Source organism: Pholis gunnellus (genome assembly GCF_910591455.1).
Source record: "Pholis gunnellus genome assembly, chromosome: 1".
NCBI lineage: Eukaryota > Metazoa > Chordata > Actinopteri > Perciformes > Pholidae > Pholis > Pholis gunnellus.
This window is the reverse complement of record NC_136528.1, coordinates 9886994-9912908: the sequence shown is the minus strand read 5'-3', so window position 1 is coordinate 9912908 and position 25915 is coordinate 9886994. Positions and strand designations below refer to the sequence as shown.

The 25915-nt window shown below is 40.9% G+C and overlaps 1 protein-coding gene across 1 annotated transcript in view; it reads left to right on the top strand.

The window, feature by feature from the left end:
- The first annotated feature begins 2181 nt into the window (after positions 1 to 2181).
- The window catches only part of glceb (glucuronic acid epimerase b), a 41559-nt gene continuing 17825 nt past the window's right edge, over positions 2182 to 25915 (top strand). The window contains exons 1-2 of the mRNA XM_079162422.1: positions 2182 to 2335; positions 20884 to 20991. The gene's annotated coding sequence lies outside the window, so the exon portion shown is untranslated. The remainder of the gene's footprint in view (positions 2336 to 20883; positions 20992 to 25915) is intronic.

The window sequence follows — 25915 nt, the reverse complement described above, 5'->3', positions numbered from 1 at the left end:
CTGCAGAAAAATAAAACATACATTGATAAAAAGCTTGAATTGTCTCAAAGTCTACAGTGCATGCAACTTTGACCTTCAATTATTAAGAAAATAAGTAGAATGTGGTGAATCTACACCGACTGGTTTAAATGAGCATCCTCGACTTGAACTACAATCTACAATTTCCATGACATTACTCCCAGTCAACCCTAGGGGCATACAAGACACTTACAGTGAAAGTGTGAGAGCAAACACACTTTTTTCAAAGGGGAGATGTTGCTGTCTTGCATCATGCATGTTTGCCTGTGATGATATAATCTTCTTTTATTCTTTCTCATAGTGTATTTCATAAGATTAGGCATCAGCATATACTGAAGAGAGGGGATTATCTCATTTATTTTAGTCTTTGCTGAAATATCATCATGCAGCCTCATGAAAAAGGCATTAGAGCTCAAAGAAAAGCTTAAAATTGCACTTTATGTAACACATTCCAGCAGTGTTTCCTCATTGTCGTCAAAAATACTGCAGCGCACTCTGCCTTAATCCTTGACAATGGTGCATTTATTTCCTGTATTCTTCTTCAGGGTGGCAGGGAGGCGTGGGTTTGATTGAAGAGAAAGCAAAGGAGATTCTGTGCCAGTCACTACTCTGTCACAGGGCTGATCCCACATTTTAAATCATAATAGGAAGCAGAAACAGCCTTACTGGCCAAGCATATGTTTGACTCCAGTTTCCATTGATTCTCTGTGTTCTTACACACAGTGTCGAGAACAAATGATGCACACGGACACACAGCTGAAACAGGGACAACAAAGCAAAGCATAAGAATTTAGTCTGTGGAAGAGAAAACAAAATACTGCAAGGAAACCCACACAAACATAGGGACAACATGGAAACTCCACACAAAGTCAGGATGATGTATTAAAGGGGATGAACAGGAGGTGATGGAATGGGATCCGGGGGCATGTTGGAAGATCAATCCACTTTATATTGCCACTACTTTTATAGTAATAGTAATTTGTAGAGGGAAACTCACTGTGATGGGTACCACACTGAAACAAAAAAAAGAAACAATGCTGCAACTTGACATTTTTTGTGAGGATCTTCAACAAGTTCTGCCACTGAAAGATTAACAGTTATGCAGCATGGTGTCATTAACACCCTATCACCAAAGGTACACATCCTCGCCACACTGGAATCAAGTGTCGCTCTTTTAACTGGAGAGTTATAATGAGCAATTGCTTGGCCTGAACACAGTGCATAATGCATTATGGAGAGAGAGAGAGAGAGAGAGAGAGAGAGAGAGAGAGAGAGAGAGAGAGAAGTGAGATGGAAGGCAGTACTTGAAATAATATCAGATGATGGCAGAATGCCACAGCCAATGGTTCATTTAGGATTGTTTTGATTAACTAAATAAATATGATTTTTTTGAGCATTTCATTCATTTAGTCTTTCTTTGATGTCATGACAATAAAGCATAATTGATATGCTCCCCGAGGCTGTATTACGCGTTTTTCCTTTTACAGTCTGTTCATACAATTCCATGGTCCAGTGTCCACAACCTTTTTCACATTCATCAAAGAAACCAAGCACAAATATGCACAGCTGCAGATCATACATTTTTGTTTTGTAACTGCCATATTGTTTATTTTTTAAATCAAAAGTGTATTTTTGACATGAGATTAAGGGGTTTCAGTGAATAAAAATACATTTTCATGCACCTAATTGCTGTTTGTTACCTTTTTAAAAAGAGTTGCTTTGTTTTCATGATATTAACTCTGCACACCTCTAAAATAAGGCTGCTGTTCCCATGTGATCTATCTGATTGTAAAAGGTTTAAATAATTTAAGTGCATAGGTTACATATTTTTTTCTATACTAGTTGTGTTTCTGAAAATGCAATGGAATGTACCACCTGTGTACCACATGTCACCACCTACTACCAGAAGTTGAGCTGAAACAGTGTCAAGGAAAATGGCTCCTTCATGTCACATAATATGACAATGTTCATTTTATTTCATTTTATTTCATTTTATTTCATTTTATTTCATTTTATTTCATTTTATTTCATTTCTGCAGCCGGCTAATTTGATTGGTTGGTAGATATCTCCGAGCACTCGTTCTAATCTCGCGATACTACAGATCATTCCCAGTGAGAAGCAGATCCTCAGCGAGCTGTAGTCAGTCGCTGTTGTGGCTGGGAGGCAGCACAGTCAGCCAGTCTCTTCGGTTGAACCTTGATTCAAGCCTGGGGGGGGAAACAGGAGTCTTTTAAACTAACCGACCAACCGAAAACAACTACTTCTGGTGGCTCCTAAACAAACACAGGCTTTTTCAGGACACCTTTAATCCAGCAGGTAAGATTGCTAACGTTACGTGTCGTTGGCTCCTTTCTGTCCAGCTCAGTGTTGACTCTCTGGAATGCAATACCCCTGTTAGCTTGTATGCTAACGATACATCTGCTTAGTATAAAGTAGCTGTTGGCTGGCTTACTAGCTAGCTTGGCTAGGTCTTCCTGCCAGCTCCTCACCAAAAATATTAGCGTTTTACGTTATTGTAGCTTTAGTGGCTACGCGACGATGTGATGACAGGCTTTTTTGTGAATGGACCAGATCAGAAACTGACAAACTTAACTTGTCTTGTGCCACCCGTTAGCTAACGTCCAGCCCTCTATGGTTTTAAAAGGCAGTTTTGCTGTTTGTTTCCCAGTAAAGATGAATTTTCCCCAGCAACGCGTTGCCACAAAATAGCTCCTTTTCATTGCAAGTTTACCCTGATACTAGTGTCTTTTTCTAATGTGCAGTAACTTCTCCATCCTCAAAGATTCTTCCCCCACCTACAAGCGCCACGCTTCACTGCAGCTGTCCGGTTATTAGAGGCTAAAGGTAAAAGACCACTTTGGGTAATTGTGCTTCTGGTAATACAGCAATCAGAGATCCAGTGGCACTAAATGTACTGTTTAGTGGACCTTGAATATTCATCTTAAGTAGTATTTCCAGACCAGTCCTTTGCAGCCTAATCCCTCTATGTTTGGTAATTACACAGCTGTTAACAGTGTGCATTGTTGAGGATCTGATGTAGACGGCATGAGGCTATTTTCAGGGTACTGACATTGAGTTAAGTGACCATATACTCTGTATTCATAATGATGCAAGTTCAAATGTACTATGTATGGCCATATATATATGTATATACATACATACCAAAATAAACAATACAATTAAAGTAGAAAGATAAAGAAATAAACATAGTGGAATGTGCTAATGAGGGTCTAACGCATTAATTAATTTGTGGGGTTACAATGTTCCAAATTACAAGCAATGAATTATGCATTTTTTATATAGTGATACTGATCCCTTAAGGGCCTTGAACGTACCACTGAACAGTGCCACTGGATCTCTGATTGCTGTATTGCCAGAAGCACAATTACACAAAGTGGTCTTTTACCTTTAGTCTCCAATAACAGGACAGCTGCAGTAATGCGTGGTGCTTGCAGGTGGAAATATTGGGGAGAAAAATCTTTGAGGATGGAGAAGCGTTCTTCTACTTTGGCATTTCTGTACTGCAGTGTTCACAGGCCACATAACATTCTCCTCATGTACTACATTTATTCCCTTCTTTTTTTTTAAGTGTGGTGAAGGCTAAGTGGCTGAACCTTGTGTGTGATATCTGAATCTCCTCGTGTGTCCTGAACACAACAAATAAGCTCACGTCTGTACTATCAAATAGCCGGTCGGATGAAAGGAGCTAGTAGAGCGGCTTCACTTTTACGGCTGCTGTAAGGAGATCAAGATTCAAATGGTAGTGATGGATGTTCTGCATTAGGTCGTTCTGCATACAGCTATGATTTGGATTTCATATGTCAGACTACACCACCGGCTATAGGTGTTTTATTACGGTGACTGACTATCAAATACCTTAAATGCTTCACATTTCACTCAAGAGCCAGCTGAAACATGTTTAAATGTTTCACTCATCACATGTCTACTTCTTTCCAAATACATTAATAATCTGACTATAGTCATTTGAGATAAGATAATACACTGAATATTGAAGTTATGTGCACGCCATTGACTGATTAGTGATATTAGCGACACACGTGAGAGTGTGAACAGGGCAAGTCAGACTGTCTTTGCAAAAGTTTTATAATTGTATAAATTCAGGGGAAAAAGACCCTGTTTAGTTCAACTTTCTTTCTGTTCCACATCAAAACAAAAAAAAAGTATTTTGCAGGAGAAAATAATTTCTCATACTGAACTTTACCCGTTTACCCTTTCTTTCCTTTGAGAGATGTGGTTTAAACTTTTTAGTTTTTAGTGAACTTTACTTCAACTTAAATATGATGTGTGATCACCCGGAGACGTTACTGCTTCAGTTACAATCTATAAATCTACGGCAGGCATTCTGTCAATTTTGGCAACCAGCATTGATCCCTGGCAGCCAGCCTGGCAACCATTTCTAGAAGTTGCTGCCGGGTGCTTTCTGGTTTCATTTCATTCTCTGACTTCACACACGAACCAGAAGGCATTGGAGGGAAGCCGATGCACAGTAGTAGTTTAGAAAGTGAAGTGGAAGACTCACATTTTAAAGGCGGAAGAGAAGGTCAGTAGTTTTCATGGTATGTATAAGAAATGCGTTTCCAGATATTTATTTATGTTTAATATTGCTCCTCATATTCCGTCGTGCCATCAATATGTTTTCTGCTTGCTGGCGCACACTCGTCTCGTCATAAAGTCATTGCAAACAATCTAAATTCTGTCTGGATTCAGCTCTTCACATTTTACATTCTAGTAACAGGGTGTTTGCGCGTGTGTGTGTGTGTGTGTGTGTGTGTGTGTGTGTGTGTGTGTGTGTGTGTGTGTGTGTGTGTGTGTGTGTGTAGTAATGAGAGGTTTTGCGTAAATACCTTTTACTTTTGATTGATTTAACTACTCACACTTTATTACACACTTAAATGCACATTCTGCAAATATTCACATTCTTAAATTAAACACTTTCTACTTCATGCACTGGCGTTGGTAGGTTTGTTTGTTTATCCATGTGGATAAATATATGATAAATATACAGTTATGTGACATTTACATTGTATGTCACTGGTGACATCATGCCGTTGCTTTTTGTTTCACACTACTGGAGATAATTAGTAGTTTTTTTTACATTAATGTTATTAGATTCATCTAATATGAATATGGTGGTAGCTTTAAGCAGTAAATTTAACCATTGCTTATTTCCTGGTTTGCATCTTTTTAAGCTTGGTTTTGCAGAATTATAGCTTTAGGCTACTTACCGCCTGAAGCTGCTTAAAACTAACTGGTGCACCAGTTGGAGCCAGCTGGCTGTTGGTGGTGGGGGGGGGGGGGGGGGGAAACGGCATTAGTGACACTTAATAGAAAGAAGAATGAGAACTTATGTGTATGGTTTTATAGCTTGGTTTATGGTTTCATAGTCAGGCAGGGCTTCCAGAAATGTCTTCTGAACACACCCTGTTCCAGAGAGTGTGAGTGCTATTGTTGAGTTGCTGACACAAGTTGGCAGCTTGCTAATTAGGAAGTCGGCTAATCAGAACACAGAGTTGATAAAAAAATGCCTAGAAAGACTGAATTGCATTGGCCTTTATCACTCTGCAAAATATATACAGTATGTGAACACTATTGAATAGATAATACCAGTAAATAGTGGAGGTTCTGAATTAGACTTGAAATACCAAGAACAAATTTAGACTCAAACAAAGAGCTTTGAAATCCATAAATCTGAGCACCTTAGCAGAGTAATCCTTTAGTCGCTGGTATTGATCAGCAACTCCATACGCCCCTCTCAGATCTATTAAGGCTATTTCCTGCTGTGCTACAAAATGTGCCTTTTTCAAAAGTTAGTGTTCCAGCAGATAAAACCCCATGCAGCAGCATGTTTTTAAATCCACGTTCACGCTACAGTTCTGTTCTATATTCTCTATTATTGGATTTCAAAAAATACATTTCTATGTATTAGTACACACAGTACTGCTATTTAGTCTTCAGTTTCCTGGATGACCGTGACTCTGAAATTTTGGCTTCATCATTCCATAATACACGTATGCTTTTTGTTTTCCTCATACAATCCACATACATGCATACATACATTCATGTGGACATCGGCACAGTCTTATAGATGCAGCTCTGACCTGTGAGCATGTTGCTGAGTTGTTCATAGTTCCTGATGTCTTTTAACGGCAGCGTCTACTGGCACAGTTTCATCAAATCCTCATGATTCCGTGGTGTTCACATGTCACAGTTGTAGCTTTAAAACCCATATTTCCCCTCCTCCAGTGTGTCATCTGCAGGAGATACTAAATATCCAGTGCTATCTGCTGAGTTTGGCAGAGTGCAGTGTTGTGTCGCCGTGCTCTGATTTATATTGTTGATGTAAGTCCTTCCGAAGCCATTTCAATCCGTTGTCTGATGAGTGCCCTTAATCATCACATTTCACCAGGCGCCATGAAACAGTCAAGTGTCCTTGTGGCTGAAGTTCTCTTGTCTCGTTTCAAATGCGTGGTCCGTTTTTTAAGAAATTGAGGCGGACAGAAAGCTGTGAAATGGTGTGTTGTTGTACTGAACTCCACTCATTCTGGTCCCCTTTTCTGTAGCGCTCTCATATATTTGTTCATGCTTTTACAATTCTGAGTGGGAGCAAAGTAGAAGCCATGGAACTTGTACCTGAGACCTGCTCTCTGAATCAGCCAGCTGCTTGTAAACCAATATCATTGCCTATTATCCCGCTGTTAGGCCTGAGCTCTCTTTGCCAAGTCTTAACATGTCTGTCTCAACAAGAACCAACAGCATAAAGATTTTATCTTCAGCCAGATGATGCTTCCAATGTAGTAAATCATATTTTGTTCTTGGCTCTAAAGCAGCTACCAGTGTGATAAGATGCCAGCTAATATAGGACATGTCTTCCTCCTTATTATGTTAGTTTTTGTATATTTCTAAAAGTTGAATTTTCTTTATATTATAATCAACTAATTATACATTTGTAAGGATGGAAAAACAAATCGAATGTAACATTTATTTTCATCCGTGTTTACAGGACCTCATTGTGTTGAGTGTTTATCATCTTAATGAAGTTTTAAAGGGAAGGTCTCTGTGAGTCTTTTCTCACACTCTTGAGGCTTTCCCATCTGTTTTCTACCAGCAGCCCGAAAAGAGATAAGGCTGCCAAATTCTAAGACATTAGAATATCTATCAATATACTTTTTTTATTATTCTGTGGTGTCCTCAGCATTCAGTTTGTGAGCCTTAGATCTGCTCGCTTGCTGCCTCTCACTGACTAAATAATCGTAAGTAAAACAGTTTTTTTCCTTTGTTCCAGGTTTACATAGGGTTAGTAAAAAGACCAAGTCACGAGACAATGACGATTCCTCAGACAGCACAGAGTTTGTTATAGTGTTTCTACCAAAGTAGCTATCACTGTAATATCGTTGTGATGAAGTACCGAGACCTCATTCACAGGATGAGCCAAAAAAACGAAAATGGCCTATATATTATATTTCCTGATATATTACTTTATGATATTAATCACATCTTTTCAACTTAAGACTTGATCCATATTGCCCTCTCCTAGTGGCAGAAGAGAGATGATCAGATGTGGGTTGTTTGTGACCCAGCTGACAGCTCCACTGTTGATTCTCCCTTTTCTTGCTGAAGTTGACAAGAAAATCCTCTTTAAATTATCCATTTCTTTCCCGCTCCTCACCACCTCACCTCCCACCATCGAGCATGGAAGCAGTCAAACCTGCCGTCTTGTGTATGCAGGTCCTTTGAGACCCTTTATTGCTGGGATCCACTTGAATAGCCAGCTGAGTGGATGTTGGATATTGATAAAACAGGCTAGGCTTTATCTCCACTTTACACCAAGGACCTTTTTTTGATTTTTTTTCTTCTCAGCAGGGAGCTGACCCATCTGGGACTCTTTAGTCCTCCCTAAGACCTGTGAAGGAAGTTTCACAATTTCTTTGAATAGCCAATCAGATGGATAGATGGCTGATCTATAGTATGTTTGCAGCAGCAAGACATATTCTGCAAAGATTTTGTGAAAATCAGAGAATTGTAAAAGCATGAATAAATATATACATTATTATTCTATTTCATCTATAAAATCATAAAATTAGAGATATATGGCTAGTATAGTTCAGAATCAGCATACATGTAGGGGAAAAATTCATACGTAAATCATTGAAATGAAATTCCAAAGTAAGATTAGAAAACAAGTGTCATATGATGGTTGTTTTACTCTCTTTCCATACAGTTGTAATACAAAGTGCCTGATGTTTTCTCTCTCATTGGGCACTAAACCACTCCCCACTCAAACCTGCTCTGTGTCAACTTCCCCTTTCTCTCCACATAGGTGCTTCCATTGAAAATAAAGTGCTGTTTTAAATTCTTGCCATGCACATCTTTAATGTGTTGAGGAAACAAAGGTTCACAGCACAAATAGGAAACTGAAGTGAAAAAGAGAGAAGAATGTCTGTTGTATTTGTTGCTTGGTTTTCCATCAGAATAGCACCTATTACAAAGAATAGTTGCTGGCACCAAGCTGTTACACCGTCTTCCCTCAGCCTAAATGTCATTGATGTGTCTTCTACCCGCAGGATGTCATTTTCTGCCCCACTGCTGTAGCTGCTTGAGCTTGCTCATGCTGAGACTTTAGTCTCTAATGCAGTGAAAAGCCAGGTTGTCCTTCTGCTTAATGACAGACTAACGAACAATGGGCCGCTCTGTCTCGGCTGCATGCATGACACTTCCTGAATCTCTGTCTTCTCTATAAAGTTCATGAGGAACTCAACATTATAAACTTAAGGAAGGATCAGGTGACATTTCGATTGTATTATGCAGGGACCAGACTTGTATATTGCTTCTTGGAGATGATCATGAGCAATTCAAAAAAGGGCGCCCAACGCTCATTTTTGTTCCCTACTTCCTACATCTGGCTTGTCAGGTGATTATCTAGCTGACGTAGCTCACGTAGCCTGGTCTCTGCATTGGATTGCAGATGTTCATAATATAGTGTCAACCTCTGTTTTAATGTGTCACAGTGTTTGAAGATTGATATTTTTTCTCTTGTAAGCCACAGCTTGATGGTGGTTTAGAAACATTGTCATACAACCTCTCCCAGATTGTCCTTATGCTGTAGCTTTATGATTGCCATCTATATGTGATGATTGACTTCACACATTTTATAAACTGACTTCTGTTGTTGAAAGGTTGTCGCGCTGTTGTTAGCATTGTCAAAGCAATGAACTACTTGGCCTCAGTAGACCTTCATGGTTTGAAATTTAGTTCTACTTTAAACTTCTCGAGGTCCAGAACGCTCGCAGCCCAACAAGCGCTTCATAATGGCTGCCTTTGTTTTGCAGCCTTCATTCTGTGTAAATTCTTGGCAGTGGGTTGAGGGGGTTGGATGAGTCCGGGCTCGCTGTGGGACACTGCTGTTGTAAACCGTTGCCCTGTGACCCTCGTAGAACAGCCAACCACGGCCGGCTTCAAAGGCACCATGCAGACAGCTTATGTCTGCATACTCTGGACTCATAACCCCCCCCCCCCAGGCACGTTCCTCTATACTACATACCAACCCGCCCCCCTACAACAAAAGACTGGCCCCAGTTGGCCCCAGTTGGCCCCAGGCATGCAGACAGATATGGGCCTACGCTCCAGTCTCATTATTCACCATACTTTTTTGGCTTTCAGTGAGCAACACTGATTTTGTATTGTGGATTAAGAGCCGGTAGGTCCAAGGAACTGTACCACTCTACGGGGAGCAAGATCCTCTGATTGGCTGACTCACGATCATGTGTGATCTTGTGCCTTTGCCGTCTGTCAGTGTCGGTACCCAAACCCTAGAACCCCTTCATACACATTGGGTTAGCCGCACATTCAAGCCATTAATGTAGCGCCGTTCTTCCCGGCCACAACTGTCTCTTGCGGCGGTCTGAATTGTCTATTCGATGGCAGTAAATAGAGATGCCACCGGGTTGTCTCGCAGCTTGTGTTCTGTGCAACCAAAGTTAATAACACGTCTTGTGTTACACTGACAAGCTGAATGCTTCCGACTTCATTCGTTTTTTTTTAACTCACTGCAGACTTCTTGTGTCACTCACTTGTTCAAACAATTGTAGTCAATAATGGAATTGAGGTTTATAAAAACTTAATTTGGCAACAGCTGCACAAAAAGCTTGTTTGTCTACTACTCCTGTGTTTGTGTTTGTGCAAATAGTGTTTTTTTTCCTGCTACTTTGTATTCATTATGCATCGTCAGATTTCCAGTCTTATTCTCAAAATCGTGGCCATATTGACTGTGAGTCATGCTGTGGACTCGACACCTCTGCTGTCGAGATTTAGGACACAAGGACTCCGGCAAAAAAACAGAACTATCAGTGGTATCACTCATCGCTTGGTCCATCTGACAGTAAGCACAGGAAGTAGGCCCCAGATGAGATAATTTAAGGAACTGCATAGCGATCTGCTTCAAGGACACCTTGCGAGTTAGTCAACACAGTTGTGCAAAGTTAGCATGACCCATATTTCAATTTCTATTTTCCATCAATGTCAAAAAGAGAAAAACTAAGTAAGGTCTTCACATAAAAGAGTACTGGCAACATAGTATTTTACTTGACTAAATAATAATTCAAAGTGCTCTTTGGTGTCAGATAGCTCGTGTTTAGATCACTGAATAGGAATGTATTAAGTCTCCTCTCCTTTGCCTTATTTATGTATGCATTGATTGCATAATGCTCATAAGCCACAATCAAATTAGATCAAAATATCACCAGGAACATTTCTGCTTTATTGGATAGACGGATAGCTTGGAGAGAGAGAATAACATCCTGCAAAGGGCCCTGGAATCTAACCCAGGCCACTGCAGAAAGGACTTATTCTAAATATATGGTGCATGCGAAGTACCAGGTTGAGCTACCGGGGCGCTTTTTGGGAAGAAGTATCTGCGGGAAGTGTTGAGTTTGCATTTATTTGATTAGTTTTGAAGGAATTCATCATAGAGCTAAAAGTAGTCGGATAATAGATCGGCAGGAAATCAAACTGCGACCGTTGTGATCGTCAATTAATTGTTGGAGCCATTTTTCAAGCACAAATGCCAAACAGTCTCTGGTTCCTGAATCTCATATGTGAAGATTTTTTGCTGCTTTTTCTTTGTCTTATATGAAAGGAAATACTTTTACGCTCTTGACTGTTGGTCAGACAAAGCAAGTAGCTTAAAACAGTTATGAGTATACCTTTAATTTATTTCTTTGTCAAAGAAGGAAAGTAGCTGGCCAGTCAAATAACTTATGCCTACAAATCACAATATATGGCTTTATATGAAAGAGTTCTTCTCCATTCAGTTTGATAATTGAAGCGCTAAGTGCATGAAACTTGTCTCTGGGCTGCCATTTGAGCTGTCCACTCTTACTACCCAGTGCAGCTAAGTGATGTCTTAGTTAATTGTTGTAATAGCCATCTTTACAACTCAACACCCTCCAAAATTGCAAAACTGGGGGACTACTGAAGCTCTCATCTTCCCTTAACTTCCACAACCCTCCTCTGCTTCGCCTCCGTGACATTCACACTTGATTAGGCTTGCAAATGAAGTTTTCCTTCTTTTGAGGTAGGAGGCGCGACCTTGGCCCCAGAGACCTGTTAAGTCTTTATTGGATTGGCTGGACATATTAAGCTGGGAGGCTGTCCCAGCAGTGCTTCTGCTCCAGCTTCATCAGCACTCTTGTTTCAGCTTCTCTTCTGTAGCCTCGTGTCTGGACTCTTGGAAGCATCTAATGACTTGAGATAAAGATGAACTACTTGTGGTCAAAAGAGCCCCCATTTGTGGGTTGATTTGCTATAAAACTGCCCAATCTTTCAGCCTCTTCACTTCGCTTACTGGAACAACTAAATGCATCAGAGCCTACGTTAAAGTTATTAATTACACCTGTGCTTGCACTTGTATTAAATGCCCTCACTGAGAAAGGTCTTTTTTTTACCGTAAGGCTTCAACTGTAACAAGAACTTCGATATTGTTTGCTCTCTGTGTTAACCAACATTTCCAGTAGAGTCTTTTTTAAAATGTTGTCTGTTACTGATTAAATTAACAATGGCTCTGTTCTTAGGATGTTTTTCATGATTTAATGCTCATTTTTTAAATGTTCTTAGTTGTTGTTGTGCCACCATATGGATCTATATGCATCGTGTCTTGTTAATTATGGCGTTGAGCTAAAAACATCAAAAGTATTTAATTTCCTTCTGATGCATCAGAACAGAATAAATATGTGTAATCTGTTAGAAATGTGCTCCTGCTTCCTCCAACAGTTGTTGAGCAGGTGAACTGGAAACGCGTTGACTCTTGCAAAGGGCATCTATGCAAGAGTCAACGCTTTTGCATTCAGTGAGTTATTAAAGTGTTATTCTGCTTGTAAGTCTCAGCAGAGTGCCGGACGACGAAGATGTAAAAGTGCTTTTTTGTTCTCAAAGTTTTGAACAGGCTTTAGTCGATCAGGCAAATGCAAAGAGACAGCCTTCAAAGAAAAGGTTCTACATTTCTTCTACATCAGAATTTGGATGACTGAGATCGATTTTAGAGTTCCTCTTTTGATTGGTCAAAAGCAAATTACATTTTATTTTTGTACAGCTAATTTTAAATTTCCTTCAGATTAGTGGTTGTTACAATAAACCCAACACTCAGTCACTTGTAATGTTTTAGCCAATCCACAAGTAGAAGCCACACGTATACAGACTCCTTCAGATGGCCCTCTTCCACCAGTGATCTCCTGTGTTAGTTAATGTGAGTGTCGAGCCAGCAGACTGTATGAGCTGTTCATGACCATTTATTTTTGCACGAGAGTTTAATGATCCCCCTTTTTTCTTTTTACATCTGCCTTCTCATTATAAAGTCTATAAGCCGCAGGAATGCTGCCTGCAGAAAAGGGAGTGAATGTGCCGTCTCTGCAGAGCTCCACATATGAAGAAGTGCAGCTGAATAAATAGTCTTTGCTGAACCATCACAGCTCAGGCATGTCTTCGCTCTCCTCTCTCTGCTTCTTACTGTAAACCCGATCCCATGCCTGAGTAGCACATTAGCCATTCAGCTCAGCTCTGACGGCCCTGTTGGCGATGACGAATTAGATTTACCATCGCTATCTCAAAGTCATATCTTCAACCCCCTTTATCCATCTAATATAAAACAGACACTGTGATTATACAACCAGGGAAAGAGCCTTGCTTGTGCTGGACAGGGGAAAGAGAAGGCCACTGCACATATAGATGAGTTGTTGTAGATAAAGGGATCTATAGCTACAAAAAAGAGTTTTCTTTGTTGTTCAGGGTTTTGTTTACTCTATAGGCAGGCTACGGTCATTTTTCCTAATTACTGACAGGTTTAGTGTTTGATGACTTATAACCTATAAAATCCAATGCATTGCATTGTGGGATTGTTGATAGATGATAGTCTGCATGCCATGGACATTACATTTTCTTTTCTTCCATTGTGGGAATTCTTGAGGGCACTATATTAAATATTAAACCTCTAGCTGACAGCTTTATAAACTGAAATTAATATGCGTAATTGTCATTTTTGTTGAGTTTTAGTTGTGAACCTATAGACTTGTATGCATCTCATCTATTTTTACCTAATTGGATTGCATCTCAAAAATCTATATTTCATGTGTATACTTACATCAAAGCTAGCTGACCATGGTGTTGACATACACAAAGAGACTTCATCAGACACTGAAATGCTTCCAGTGGACATTCAGAAGTGTTGCAGCCAAGCCACACGGACGTTCTGGGTTACAAACAATCCGTTAAACTTGTGAACGGTGTCAAAGGATTGGCGTGGCTTTGTTGTACAATCTGTAGAAGTAGTCATTAGTCTTCGGTAACCCTGCAGAATGAAGCGCAGACGAGGTCGCGTACCTCTCCCATTGTCAGACGTGTTCCTCCTGTTTACTGGATTTCTGTTGAATTTTTCAGTTTGGTGATCATTTACATATCGAATCTCACAACAGACTCTTGGTTATCTCCACTGTGACTCTTTAAGGTCTCTGCTTTTTCTTTCTCATATTGAATATGGAAGTCTGATGTGGTTTGACTAAAGATTAAATTAAAGCTTCAAGGGCAACAACCTGTTTAGTTCTGTGACAGAAGGAAGGTCGCATCAAGCACAATCTAATCTCTTTGCAAAGTGGTTCAACAGTGGCGTCAATGAGTCACACCAAGAAGAAAAATAAACACGTCATGTCTTGATGTCTTCAAATCTTTCAGCGGGAACCTGCTGTTTCTGTGATTATTCCTGCAAACACTGCTTGCGATCAAATCATTTCATGATTTCAAGATCTGGGGCGACTGTGGCTAAGTGGAGAGCAGGGCCGTCCTTCAATCAGAGGGTCGGCGGTTCGATCCCCGGTTCCGGCTCCGCTATTCGCATGTTGATGTGTCCTTGAGCAAGACACTTAAACCGTAACTGTGTGCCTACGGTGTAGAAACGTGATAGAATCTGCTAAATGACTGTAATGAGGAACCTGACCTCCGATTCGGATAAAGAGAATTTGTCGAAACGCTTCCTCCAAAAAACTATTCCTGTCCCCTTCCTTCCTTCTCCGCGCCCTCATTACTGTCGCCCCCCCCCCCCCGCCCAGCAGAGGACAGACCGGAAACTTCTGTACATTTGGGTCTCGTTATCTACAGATGCTTCCTTTTCGACACAGAGTAAAGAAGCCGTTACAGCACTGACATCACTTATTAATGCTGTAAATGTGGTCTGCATTTGGACAACACTGGAAGAGAGACAACGGCCTTACTTGAGTGTCCCTGTTATGATAAATGACCTGAAACATTATGGTGTCCCACTTTCTATTTCTGTCTCTCGCGTGCGATCTGCCTCTCAGTCAGGAGTCTTGACATTTTACGAAGGAGTCTCTCTGATTGAGGCATAATGATAAATGCATATGCAGAACGAGTAACCTCTGCCACCCTCCTCTCTCAGGAGCCCTTTGTTCCCCCGTCTTTATTTCCTCATTCCGTCATATCTGCAGGAGATTGAGCGATATATATACCATCAAAGCTTTTTACGAGGCTTCCCACTCTCTTCCAAAATCCTTTTGATTTCCGACAGCGCGAGCTGCTTAATATTCCAAACTAGTCGGTGGCCTTTTCAGAGAACTAACAAGGTTCTGAAGATGCAAGTCTTGTCTTCGTGTGAAAGGCAGCTGGGGCACAGCCCTCTGCTTTTCCCAAAGAACACACCGAGGTGTCTGTGCTACCAACAAGTTTCAGAGCCGTTGGTCAGATACACGGAGGCCGGACATGTTCTCCTGTCAGCTGACTTTCTGTACTTGTTCTGCAAGGGTGCCCATCCACCGACATGTTTTCCTGCACTCCAGGTTTGACCATCTTATTTTTATTGTTTTATTTTTGGGGGGGTTGTGGGAGTCAGGAAATGTTTGTTTTGATTCATTAAAAAAAATGTGATGTTTGGTTTGAACAAACCTCTATTCTAGAGCTGAAATATTAAGTAAATAATCGATAAGAGGATCAACAGGAAAGTAATTGGCATCTATTTTGATATTTCATGAATCGTTTCAGATCATTGTCATTTAAAAGTGTCTCCCTGATACTAGAATTTGAAGATCTGCTACGTTCTCGTGGGCTTTCAGAAAATTGTGATCACACAGTTTTTTCTTTTTTACATTTTGTGGACGAAACAATGATTCGCTTATGCATGAAAATAATCTGCAGATTAATCGGTATTAAAAATAATCATCAGCAGACCGTCTCCGTTTAACCAAGCACACGATGAACTCGACTCCAGGCTAGACGCAGAATGAAATACCTGCTGAATGAAGACTGAAGTGAGCTCTACTCTGTTGGATGCCAGACTGCACCCAGCGTCTCTCTTCTGAGCGCTCCGACGTTTTGGTGCGGCGTCATTTCTGCCAGAGAAAGACGCGATGTGGACACAGGCCCTGAGTTTACAATTCCAGCTTTTGCATATTTAATGAGATGATTTATTGCTGTTGCTAAAGGTTGTTGTGTATGTGTTTATTTATTTGCTACTTCTGTGACTTATCGCTGGAATCCGACGGTAGAGTCTTTCCGTCGGCAGCGTTCGCCTTCGAGCATGAAAGCAGAGTTCACTACAGAGAGCGCCACAGAGTCTTGACAGGCACCAAGGGTATTTACTCAGCTTCCAAAAACTTCCAAACTCCAATTTACTTTCATCTTGGCTTCCTCTTGCAAGCTTGCCTTTGCCGCCTCTCACTCCCAAGTATTATCCTTTCATCCTGTTTCTTCACTTCAGAGTTGGAGTGCAAAAGCAGGAGTGGCTCTCAGAGATACTTCAGTTCTCAAGTTTCTCTCTTTTTCTTCTTCTTCTTTTTTTCTTTGCGTATTGACTCCTCCTCAGAGCCTGTTTGTGCTTGTTGCCTCATCCTTTAACTGCGGCACTCCAACGCTGACGTTACCGCGATCTAATGACCGAATGCAAGAAGTAGCTTAGGCTGTATCTTTACGTAAAGGGTATAACTAACTCATGATGCTACAGGTGAAGTGTGGAAGTATGTCGTCTTTCTTTTAGGGACTTCACACATGGAAAGCAGTCTGTGCATGGGAAAGAAGAGAGCAAACAGTAGGAGAACAGCTGCACCCAATCTGGGCACAAAAGAGGGAGCGACAGAGCCCCCAAATATATGCAAAGCACCACTAAATAACATCAGAATTTACTGTCTATATCCCTGAACACTTGTGACAACCACAACGCATCTCCCAGCGTGTGAAGCAGGCCCACTGAAGCCCTCATTGTTCGCTAAATCCAGTGTGAAAATTACCCTAATGTTTGGAGAGTTGGGAGAGGTTGGCATGAGGCCAGAGCTTTTATAGAATATGCCGAACATTGGTGACTAGCTTTAGCCCCCCCCCCCCCCCCCCCAGTTTGTGGCTTTTTTTGCGGGGTAATTTTGGTCTATGCATATTTCTTTGATTTAAGTTGACCAGTTTAAATATAGAAACATTGTATTCTTTCATTGCAGTTCTTAGAATATTCTCCAGATTGTCTCCATTTTTATTCTGCGTCTGACAGCTTAATTATGAATATGTAATGAGCAAGAGTTTCATTTCCATTTTCAAGAGTGTATGTTTAATTTAACCTTCGGTATAGAATACGCGTAGTATAAAATAGCCTTAAAGTGACACGTTATCTTTTTGTCACGACAGATTGAAACATTTAAATGTAGCTATTTGTGTCTATATCGCTTTGCGCACACACACACACACACACACACACACACACACACACACACACACACACACACACACACACACACACACACACACACACACACACACACACACACACACACACAGAGTGGACCACACACTGGAATAAAAGCAGTCTATTTATCCTGCAGCTACCTTGGCACTGAACTGCAGAAATAAGTTGATAGTTTCATTCAGAGAAAAATGACTTGAGAAAGTTAATTGTTTTCATATTGATTTATCGTTTAGAAAAATGTTAAATGTATTTTAAAACTTTTTACGGACTACACAATCCATTGATTTAAGTGGGGAAATGATCTGAAGATTGATCGATTAAGAAATCTTTATTAATTCCCTCCCGAAGCTCAAATTGAAATAAAATTGTATTGAATCTGTAACACGTCGTCTCTGGCTTCGTGTTTGTGGGAACGGGCAGAGTTGATGAAATGTGCGATAAGTTTGCTTCGTCTCTGCAAGCAGACAGCTCAATTAATTGAGCTCTTCACTCTGCAGACGTTGGAAATGTTGGAAATGTCTTCCGGCATCAGATGGTCAACGATGGCTGGTGGTGCGATCAGTCAGCGTTTGGCCGGCCATCGACATCCCCGGAGAGAATGGGATGTATTATGACGGCCCAACAGATGGGTCTCCATCTCTCTCTTTTTTTTTTTTACCCCGACTACAAGTCTTGATAGAGGGCTGCTTGTGTCAGGATGGCAGCGAGTGAGAAGCGACTAGAATAACTAATGACCTAATATCATCCTCAGTCACGGCGCCGTAGAAGAAATATCCTCGGCCTAATGTTCAGAGTGTATTCACAGGAGAGAGCCATAAAGTTGATGTCCGTGATTCATATGCGAGGTGTCAACCCGCTGCTTAAGAAAGGTTGAATGAATGGGACGATATGTAAAGGCTATGAAAATGGTGTCAGCGCAGTGCTAAGCTTTGAGAGCCACATATAAGCCACCTTGAAGAGGAGCTGGAGTGCTGCTCGGCTTTCATTGCCCTTCGATAACACATCTTTAAGAGGTTGTTTCTTACATTACAGTCTTCAACTTCAATGTTAGAAGACACGCTTCTGCAGAAAAGATGATCTTTATCAACCAGTCGGACATGATTACAGTTTATTTATTATAAAATGATTTGTTTCCTGCTGTTGTTATTAGCAATAGTTTATTCCATGTCTACCGAAGGTGATCATTTCTGGTGAAATATTGAAGGATTTATGTTCTGTTTTTATCAGAACACCTCACACATAGTCCATCAACGCCTTTTTGATGTTTACCTCTGTTGTTTTCGGTTTGTTGGTCAGCAGGATTACGGAAACATTACTGGCTTGATTTTCATGAAAGCTGGTGGCAGGATGTAGTATTGAACACCTGTTTTTGGAGAAGCATTTTCTGAAGATGAGGAATGTTTCGATGAAAACAAGACCAGACCAAAACATCTTTAAAACATACCGTCACAATCAAATTAGAATATAGTAAACCAACAAAAACACATATTCAAGTGTGTTTAAAAGGTATTTAAACTTTGTTGTTAGAATAACTAACTATATTCAGGTTTTTCTCTGGGACATTGTGGAGCAGAATTGCAAATGAATCGCCTGCTGAGCTAAATCAGACAGATCCAGATGTGTTGTGTCTCATTATTAATGCAGTTACAAGATGTGTAAACAGTCACCTCGCTCATTAAATACGTGGCCTCTGCTGTGAGAAGTAGCACCGCTTAATATCACACTTAGCCTCTTTATCAGGTACACCCAGCTAAGAGTAACGACAGGTGTTTCTGTGATTTACTCTACCCTAAATGGGATGGACAAAATAATACAATCGGAAAAATTGCATCGTGGATCTTGACACCCCTTTAAAATATTAGCTTGTTAATCTTGACTGTATAAATGGATGCATTGCAGTGGCTCAGCGGAGATGCTTCTTTAAGGCAACGCTGCAGACAGATGTTCAGAGAGACGAGATATCTCAACTGAAATGTTTTCTAGAAAATGCATAGAGCGGTGCAGGATAAGCTCCAGGAATAATGAGCAGCTCTAGGCTGATGTTTACTCTCATTTTCTTCTTCTCGCCATCTGCCTGCAGCACACCTGCCTCAAAAAAACATCAGTACGCCCATACAGTAGCCGGGGAATATTGATTAAGACTGCTGACATTTCTACTTCCTTTTCACTCTGTCTGGGTACAACATGTGCCCTCCTTCAGATGAAGGCAGGACACACACACACACACACACACACACACACACACACACATCCGCCCGATGTGCCACCAGTGCATAATTATGTCAGAAATATCTTTAATCATTTGGTTTCCCAGACCTTCTACAGTATAGATCATATATATGATTGTAGCTACAGGGTCTTTCACATGAATTACATACATTAATTTGCTTCTTTCTTTGCTAATCTGATAACAGACAAATGCTGGAAAGCTGATTTCTCTGCAGATGTCGTAGTTACTTATTCGTAGCAGACAAAGTCTTGTGTGTTAATTGTGGATCGACAGAGTTTTAGTAACAAGGAACCAGCACTCTTTAGGTATGTTTTTAATCTGTACTTTAGAAAGAAGAAGAACAGCAAAAATGTGTGTCACAATTACATTTAATATTTTGAATTGGGATTAATTACCATGGCTACAAACAAATGCTTTAACGTATTCCTAATTGGACTGCGTTATTTTGTAAGATCTTTTGTCTTATTCGTGGCCATCGCTCTCTCTATTTACTCTCCACGCGTTGTAAGACTATCGGGGGCAACGACTGACGCAGCACAGCTGTTTTTACTTCTACAATATCTAATTTAAGTGCTTGGTCAATAAGCGCATTTCATAAAAAGGTCGATATTCTCTCTTGATGTGGCAATTTAGCACTTTCTTTGGTTTAATAGGGTGTTTCAACAGGGGCTAGAAATACATTGGTGAGATTAATTGCAGAGCAGAGTATCCATGCCACTCTGAGAGCATTTGCTCTGATAGATCGGTTGTACATTAATGACCCTGCTGTCGAAAAAGCCTATAAATTCATCACGGCTCCAATTACGATTATGTATGCGTTTCCTGGTCTTAATTTATAGAGCATCAGTGTGAGAGTCGATGGAGCTTTGGTGTAAGGCCGTAATTAGCCACAGTGAAAAAACGGTTCATTTTTCTGTTTGCTTCAGAAAAGTTTGTATTGGAAAGCTGCTTTCGTGTTCAGGAGCAATTCATCATAAACATTTAGCCTGTTCAAAGATTTAATGCGGAGAATGAGGAGCCCGCTTAGATCGAGGTGCTCAGATTACTGACATTCTTCTGCATGATTATCTAATTGTTTGTGTGAATATGTAACCTGTCCACTGCTGCTAACTTTCCCTGAATGCACGCTGGGATCAAGCTGGTCCAAAACCTGCTATTCACTACTACGATGGTACTCTGAATAGCAATATAGCAGATATTTGAAATTAATCCAAATTGAAAGCATACTTTATACGTGATTACAAAGAGAAAAGACACTCAAAAATGTAAATAGCATGAACAAAACCGGTGAACGGCGATAACATGTCATTCATACAAAATTGGAGACCTGCATGCATGTTTGAGTCACTTTAAGCCACATTAACTGAATTCCACTGTCTCCTGTGTCATGTTTAGGTGCTGAGGAAACCGCAAAAACCGGAAGAGCAAACTGTGGACAGACTCGGTGGTGAATGTCGGCAGGATGTGCAGCCAGTTGGCCGTTTCTTTGTGAATGGATTAGAGGTCAGTATTAATATAATATCAGTCCTCGATTCAGGGCGACGCACGGTGATGATAAAGGTCATCATGTCCCAGTTGGTGTGCACAGAATATTTATTCATCCCGTTATTTGTTAAAATGCCATTCAGCAGAGATATTTTGCTCTCGCTAAACCTCTGATTACAACCTCACTCTGGGTATTTTTGTTTTATGAAGTACATCTACCTTCAGTATGTGAAATCAAACAACACACTGATTGCACTACAACCTCTCCTGTATGCCAATTTGTGCTCGGCTTCATTACATGGACAAGTTAAATCTTACGTTTTCTCCGTGCTCTTACATCAACTGTGAAGAAAAGAAAAGGCCCAGTCTTGCCTGTATGATGAAATGAAGAAGCATGGCTGTTAGTAGACCCCCCCCCCCCCCCCCCCCCCCGGGCCCTGCATTCCTTCTCTTGTCATCACTGAATCATCTGTGAAAGCATAAGTTAAGAGGGAGCTCTTTGAACTAACTCTGGGTTCATTAGGTTTTATAACACCGGTTAGTGTGTGTCTGCATGAAGGCACACACACACACACACACACACACACACAGCGTTATCATCTCTCTGGATAATGACGCACCACTTCACACCACGTCTGAAATATGACACTGCTGTGTCTGGTGGTCAGTGTGCTATAATCGTTTGTGTATTTTGAATTCATCAACAACCAGAGGGAACATACTATTGCACCTGTTATTTTTTTCTTGGTAAGCACAACTACTCGTACAATTTGTTTGACAATCAAGTTATAAAAAATGATACAAATGTTTAATTGCCTCTAATTGGAAGACACTGGAGTCATTATGTGTGTTTTTTTTAATAGTACTCAAAGGGCTCTAGCTGCAGGGTTTATGTCTACTTCATTAACTGACAAATACACGAGATGCAGCGTCGTTAGAAACCAGTGATATCATGGTGCCCAAGGCTAAAAACAACGAATACACACACATATACATGTCACATACTTCACCAACATTCTCCTTAAAGTCAGTCATTTGCTTAGTTATTGAGTGCTGTGATTAAAAATTGTAAAACATTTTGTACATTTACAAAGTAATTAGAATGCAGGGGACCAAACAGTTGGCGTGCAAAGTGCCGTTTCCTTCCTAACTGCTGGAGTTTACCGAGTCATATTCCTGTTGAAGCACTTGTATACCACGTGCACTCAATGATACCAGAGCTTGATTGGTGTCTTAGCTTTTAGCGTCCCTTGTGTCTTCGATCCAGATTTGTTCCTGCGATGTTGTAGGACAAACAGGCGACATGACCGGCCTCTGAAACCATGCAGACGGTCTCGTCTGTTTATTTATTTCCTCTCGTCTCCTCTCCATCTGATTAGGAGTTTGCTTAATCCCTCAGTAGGCCTCAGTTATAAGCTTTTTGGTAATGACCTGCTTAATCCTCCTACTAGAGATAAAACGCACAGGCGCATTAACTTCAAAGCGGTTTACTCACTTCTGGGCTGCCTCTAAACAAAGCTGTATCATTGAGCAGTGATGCCAGTTTACTTGTGTTGGAGTAGATCTGTTAACTGAGCGTCTGCCACTCTTCTAAGAAAGGTGGCCGTACTTCATTCGGCCTGGAGTAACACCGAGGTTTTTGGTCTTCAGTGCATGTTTTACAGATTCATGAGGACCGACTGGATCACATTGGAAACCACCGCAGTGTTACCTGATTTGTAACTGATTTGTCACTCAGTTATTTTTCGAGCAAACATTCTCTGGCTCCAGTTTCAATTGTTATATATATGATATGCTGGTTCTATTTATCTTAGGTTATAGAAAACGGTTTGCGGTTTGGGGCTGCTGAGCAACAAAACAAGAAGTCAAACTGGGCTTTAAGAAACCTGTCTGTATCCAGACGATTAATCGACAAATCAGAAAAATATTCCAAAGACGTGTTTTACAATTAAACTAATTGCCAGTTGCTTTCTCGGTGTCTCTCGATTTGGTGACTTTTAAGACCGTTTTAGCAACTTTATTTGAAAACCGACCCTCACAACAAATCTAGTGGCTGTTGGGCAGACATTAGTGGCAGTCCGACTGGCAGTTTTCCTTCAAGTGAGTCCCAGTGCTGTTCCATGAATATGCAGGCCTCTAGGCTTCCATCTCTGTGGTGAGAGAGAAAGAGAGAGAGAGGTCTGCAGACACAATTATAACTTCAGATTCTGCACATTTCTCACAATCAAAAGTGACTTTCACCTCTTTCAAAGGTTCGCCTGCATCTTGAGTGTGAAAGTCTTTTAGATAACTGACCTCAGATAAGTATGACTCAACCCTGTAGCTAAGCAACCTTTTATGAGACAACAAGTTATAATGCTTTTTTTAATTCCTGTGACCCGCCTGTTGTAGAACATATTTTGGTGACAGACGGATCTGTTTATGTCCCAGCACTTCTTTCAAAAAGATAATGTAGTCTATGATGGTACCAGAATGTGAGCGTCGAAATAGAGATTTATAGTAACAATGAGTTATTTTTCCCCATGTCAGTCGTTGCCTTGAATTCACCCCGATGCCGCCACAGTATCATAATCAGCCTCACAACCACACCAGACACATAAATGCACACATATACACACACACACACTCACACAATCGCATCTCTACAGTGAAACATGCCTCACAGCTTCAGCATAAGCGGATAATTTACCGGCAGTCTCTCAGAGCCGTACCTCACTTCACCCGTGGAGGAGAGCAGTGAAAATGTCAGGAGTTTAGTTCGGGCTACAACACCTGCATCTCGCGCACACACCGGGCCTCTGCTCCAACAGCTCCCCGAGGGTGGCTCACGAGCACTCACATTTTATTGCTGTGATGACTGCTCGTGATTTTTACACCAGAGGACAGCGGGAGAAGAAAAACAACTCCGTTCACCCGTCCTTATGCCCGCTCGCTGCAGCAGGTTCGACGTGTTGCAAGTGTTGTACATCCTGCACCGGGGACCAGGACGGAGATTAGCTTGAAGTGCGTTTAACAAGGTCTCAAAGTCTTTTTTGACGTTTGATTTCATGAGAAAATGCCCAAACTCTTTCTCATCATTTAAAAAAAAAAAAAAACAATGGCAGAACCACGTGCTTGCTGGAATTTTCCCAGCCTTGTTACCGGGGATTTGTGGGATAAAGACATCCAAATATTTGCATGTGTTGTCCGTGCGAGGCAGAATTAATACCCATAGTTTTAAGCCGAGGGATCACTTGCCGCATTTGATGGAGCACCCGGAGATCCCTCATACACAGTCCATCACAGCCGAAAGGCCGACGCTCACAATCAAAGTCTGAAGCCTGATCTGCAGAAGCGGCAAGAAAGCCGGGCCTGTGAGCGCCCCTGGGACCTCTGGAAGTCAAGACCGTGAAGTCGGTCATCCTGTTAGTCAGTGAAGCCGAGCAGCTACAGTGTAGAGCTGTCAGCTATATCATGTAGGACTTGTCAGCCAGATATCATTAAGCTCTGATAAAAGTCCGATGGGATTTACCAGCGCTTTGTAATTGTTAGCACACTGTACATTTTGCATTTCGTTCTTATATAATGCCCATTTTCAATGCCCTGATTTTCCTACGTTATTGAATAATTGAAATCATGCATCTCGGGCTGCAACTTATGACTGTTTTTCATTATTGTTTGACCGTTTTGTCCGTAAAATTTCAGGAAAAGAATCCCCGTTTTTCAGAGCACCATGGTGACGTCTCCAGATGTCTCGTTAACTTAATATTCAGTTTACTATCAAATAAAACCCAGAAAAGTAGCACATTGTTATATTGGAGAAGCTGGAACCAGTTTATGTTTGGCATTTTTTGGGAAAAAATGGCAAATAATTCAATCGGCAGACGGATCTCTCAATCAACCAATTCATTGTTTCAGCCCCGTTTCAGTTTCCAAATAGCTTCAGTATATAGCTAAACTGGGCCGTGTTACAAAGTGTTTTCCTTTGCCTCTTGGCTTTGTATTTAGATAAACAAAGCACCATACAAAGCTTGTGAATGTGTGACAGGCCTGTAAATATGCAAAGAGAGGAACGATTTGAAACACTATGCAACCTTAGCATTTTTCTTTAAATGCGAGAATATGCATAACAAATTTGCCTCTAAATAGCAGCTCGGTGAAAGTCAGGCTGTTAATCTTGAGCTAATTATAAATTGATTAATTGTTAATATAGGGATTAAATAATCAAGTGGCCCCAACTTCCTTCCCGTTCTTCCTGCTCATGATGAGTGAATCACTTCCCATTGAGGTTTAATGTGCAGAAGCTTTCCTTCGTTCCTTTTCTGACCTGCATGTTTTTATCATTCAGGCACAAAGAACGATGCCATCATATAAAAATCTAAAGCCTCAACAAGGCACTGCCGGCTATTTAAGGCACTTCTCTGTTTCCTGAGGCGGGACTCTGGGAGCACGTAAACTGAAAAGCTGCTTTTGTTTTCTGGGGTCTTTTTTTCCCTTAATCTGTCAGGCAATGAAGACTTTTATACTCAAACAGTTTGTCTTTCACCTCCTGTCAAGTTGCATCTGTCTTTTACTATTTATTTATATATTTTATTTCAGTGTAGTCTTCACTCCAGATCAAAACAGTGTTATTACCAGAGGGATTATATCGATGCAGCACTTCCTGAGTTGAGCTGATAACAAGTGGATTACACGAAGGTCCATCCATATCTCCTAGACAAGTCCTCATACCTGGAGGAAATAAAAATGATGCATGCCACTCTCCCCGAGCTGTTTCTAAGGCTTCGTGGTTAAGGTAAGGGATTGCCTCTATCGTTAAAAATATATATATGAATAATAATAAAGTGGACGTTGGCAGGAAACAAACTGCAGTCTCCCGTGTTTAACTCACACTCGTACTCTCAACTATTCCCTCCGACTCGCTCCATAAAGGCTTCTGTGGTCGTGCGACAGTTCTCTGTCT